This window comes from Falco biarmicus, chromosome 8 (genome assembly GCF_023638135.1).
Source record: "Falco biarmicus isolate bFalBia1 chromosome 8, bFalBia1.pri, whole genome shotgun sequence".
Classification (NCBI taxonomy): domain Eukaryota; kingdom Metazoa; phylum Chordata; class Aves; order Falconiformes; family Falconidae; genus Falco; species Falco biarmicus.
Genome location: NC_079295.1, coordinates 33,412,189 through 33,416,491, shown reverse-complemented (window position 1 = coordinate 33,416,491; position 4,303 = coordinate 33,412,189).

Below are 4,303 nucleotides of genomic sequence, written 5' to 3'. Positions count from 1 at the left end.
ATAAGCCTGAGACAAGTTCCCTCTTCGTATCATGGTCCCCTAAACTTGCATTTCATACCAGCCTAGTGCCTGCTGCTGTGAATCTGGAGGGAGAACCCTGCCATGGGATGCTGCTTTGGGTTGTGCAGCGAGGCACGGGACTAGCTTGCAATTAACAAGGTGGCAGGTAAGGCTCTTTGGGCTGAGACCACCGTGTCGTGTTCTCTGTGCTCGACTGCCTTGCTGCAGGCGGCAGCTACTCGAAACTCCTTTCCCCCAGCGCCCTCCAGCAGTTTAACCAGTGCTCCCCAGCAGCAGATATGGTAATTCCCAGGGTAAGTGTGGGATGGATCGGAAAACCTGCCAGCTGCCATTGGAGCCTCCTTTCCTGTGAGCCTGGTCTAGCGTGGCACATGGCCCCAGGGGCTTCTCCTTCCCTCCTATCTCCAGCTGCTTGTGGCTCTCTCCAGCTGCTGGGGAGCGGGATTGTCACCGTCCCTGGCTGGGAGATTGCTATGCAGCTGCTTGGTGGGGGTAGGACATCTCCAAAAAGGTGCCTGCTAGCTGGCCCCTGCTTTGGTCTCCCTTGGTTTCTCTGCTTTCCTTACTGCCTCTTCTCCTTCCCTGCGAAACCACGTGTGCTCCAGGTACAGCTCCTGGCTGCAGCCGCCTCTTCATGCTCCCCTTCAGAAATCCTTGATTTCCTACCACAGAGCGGGTGCTGCAGCTGGTGTGGCCCTGTGTCCCTGGTGCCACGTTTGCTGTACCCTGGCTGTTGGTGTTCTTTAGTAATTGCAAAGGCGGGGAACCTTATGAGGGGTCTAGAATAAAACCCAGCTACAAGTTACCGTACTTAATGGTGTGGCAGTGAGCGGTATCTCATCCCACCTTTCCCAGCTTGGAAGAGGTCCCTAAGGGATAAATCTGGGTCGCTGGTAGCTTCTGTTGGGCTGTGGTGTGGCCTGAAACGTTTATGTGGGAGGAAACAGTTTAAAGAGTGATTTAAAGGCTTTAAGTTGTCAGGGGAGAGGCAGGGCCCATAGCCACCTGCACAAGGGGGTGCCCACCTGTGCAGAGGCTACAGGGAAGTGATGCACTGTAGGGGACCTGTCCCTATGTGGTGGCACCACTGGTGAGGTGGAGGGATGACAAGATACGGGGGGATGCAGGACGACCTGGCCACGGTGCAGTCAGCAGCGTACAGGGGATAACGGCCACTGTGGTGTTTCAAAGCTGGCTCCAGGGATACCGCTCCTCCAAAAGGGCTTGTGAGCACATTTCAAGGCTTGGCTGCTGCTCCAGTGGCTCTGGGATCAAATGGGGGCATGTGCTGTAGCTTGAGTGTTTTGTGAACAACTAAACTGCAGTCTGTGCCAGCGTGACTGCTCTTACTCGCAATGTGATGACAATTAAATGAAGTGCAATGTTTAATGACGACTATCTCATTTGCTAGAGGGCATCTGAGATTTCTTTTTCACATTCTGATGCAAATTTATTTAAACTTAAGATCTACTGAGAAAAGGGAACCATTCATCTAAGACAGATCACAAAAACTTGCTAACTTGTTTAGGTGTCTGCTCGGTGTTGCTGTTTTGCTGCTACAGGCTTTACTATAGGTCTGAAAAAACTTCCACCGTGCAAAGAAGGTGGGTTTTTTCCTGGACACCAAAGCCACGACCTCACTAGAAACTATGCAAACACAAAGGGCCAGCCTGACCGTGCAAGGTGGTGCTTTTACTAGGAGCTGCTGATCAGGGTCAGGCACATCACAGGGGAGGATCGCAGCAGCTCCCTGCTCTCCCTCTCTCCTCCCCAGATTCCCTAGCTGTGGTGGGTGATTTAAGGTTAACGTTCCTTGATTCAGTAATTTAGTTGTAGCTATAAAACCCAGACGTCTTTCAGGGAACGGTAAGAAGATGTGCAAATTCAGCCACAAGAGATGGAGAATGTTATCTTCCTGTTGGTGGCTTTACATATTATAACAGGCTTGAGGACGGATAGACATCTCTTGCTTTTCACCGCTGTGTTCAGCACAAGCAGGTCTTCAGTTCCAGCAGGAGCTGGAATACCGCAATACCAATTACTTAGGAATGATGTCTTAAAAGATTTGATCAGTTGAGACTACTAGCGGTTTCCAGTCGTATAAAGCAACCATGGGTTTCTTGCTCTGTGTTGTTTTAAAGGCCTGTGCCACCCTGAGCTGCTACCTTGTAGGAATTTCAGCCTGATGTAGCTGTGAGCGGCTGGGGTTTGTCATTGGCTTCAGCATATTGCTCCTGCAAAGTCAAGGGAAATCATTGTACCCTTGCCTTTTTCCATTTTAGCTTCAAAGGACATGTTCCTATAGCTCCAAATAACTATGAAAATCTTTTACTAGACTAAACTTTGAAGCTGCAATATTAACCGTTTTATACACCTAAGATTGGTGCTTCTGTGGTGAAGACACAGCAATGCCCTTTCTGTTTTGACCCAGCCCATTTGCTATTTTTGCATTTAATATTTTAATGCTGTCTCACCCTGTGCTACACCCTACCATTTTAGTTCTTTTGTGAGTCAGATACCTTCTGTATTACCAACATAACTTCCTTTGATAACACATTATATTTAAGAGAAAAATGGTGGTTTGAACTTGCTTTGTGGGTTTTTTCCCACTGTCTCTCACAGATTTTATTTCCCTACTTTAGCGCTAAATAAGACCTGTTTTTCTTCCTTTTTAAGGACATTGACTTACTGATTTCTCCATGAAAAATTCACCAGCATTAAAACGACGCATTAGTATGCACAGCTATAGCACAGGATGTTTTATTTTTTGACAGCTCCAGCTTTGTAAACTTCTCTGTAAACTGTGGGGGGGAAAAAGCAGCCATTTTAGTAGATAAGTGGGCTGCACTACAAACAGATATATTTCCCAAGCAGGAACCGATCTGCAAAATACCACCACCTTGTGTGCAGTTAGGAATGAGATTGACTATCATATCTTTAATTAAATATGCTGAGTTGATAGAAAAAATGGCCAAGCTGTAAAAATGAAAGTATCCTCGATCTACATCTAAATATAATTTTTTTTCAAAGGAACCCATGGCTTTTTATCATTCCTTCACATTCCAATAAGTGGCATTGATTTCAGCCTGTCAGCTTGCATCTACTGGTCTTGATAAGGAGTCTTTGATAACATGTTGATTATTTATTTAAATAAAGCTATTTCCCACCCTGAGATACATGGATTTGGGGACATCCTGTGAGGTTAGCCCTTTTGTATATTCAACGAGTGACGCAGAATCTCCCGTCCCATTTATTTATTTATTTATTGCCATTTTGGCAAGGTTGTCAGCTAGGATTTTATAAGGATCTATTTCCTCTCTGTCTCTGGCTTCCGAGAGCCGAGAGTTAACTTTGCCTGGCAGTTAGGACCAACTGCACAACTGCCAGCAGCTCTGCAACACTTTCCAGCTCACCAGAGGGGCTGTGGGAAAAGGATGCTGCCTCTTTTCTTGGGATGGCATTTTTCCCCACAGCTTTGACCCAGAAACAAATCCAGTGCGTTACCTCACAGTCTACTGTCACTATTTGTTCTCTCCAGTTGAGTGCTTTCATCCCCTCTCCAGCTCCTTTTCCACCTGCACTTTGAAGCACCGATGGGATATTTTCTTCCACCATTCACTGCAGCTCCTCTCAAGCTGGCCAGTTCTCTCCTACCACCCAGGGACCAGTTTTTCTTCATCTGTTTGTCTGGTTTAGTGTGCATGCATCCAGCCGGCAAACATGGGCAGTTTACAAAGAAACATGTTTTTATTTATTACAAGCCACTTAAAATCATTTATTTGACTTTTAAATTACCCTCAGCATTGAACTCTCATCTGCTTTGCAGATGGAAAGCAGCACTTACCAAACAGCCTTTATTGTCTGGGATATCCCCAGCCCACAGACAAACAGTTTTGATGTTCTTCTGACCACTTTCATTTTATGTTGACCCTAAAGCTCAGCCAAGCTCCCTGGAATTCCCAAGCAGGCAGTAATTGCTATTCTGGAGGCTCTCTGGGCTGACATTCTGCAGGCCAGCCTCCTGACCGACCTTCCAGGCTTTCTCAATCTGCCTGGGCATGAAACGTGAGGATGTGCTGTCCTTCTTCAGGGTCTCATCTGCAGGATGCAGTTAGTCTTCCTTATTCCTCACCAAAGCCTTTTAGAGGCTTATGTCAGTGCCAAAGGGGCTTCACAAATGCCATGCCAGGTGTGATGCTCTAGGAGGCTGAGAGAGGTGGTGCTTTTCCAACAAGCTAGTTGGAAGTCATGTACAATTTGAAAACAGCATCAGTGCTGTTAG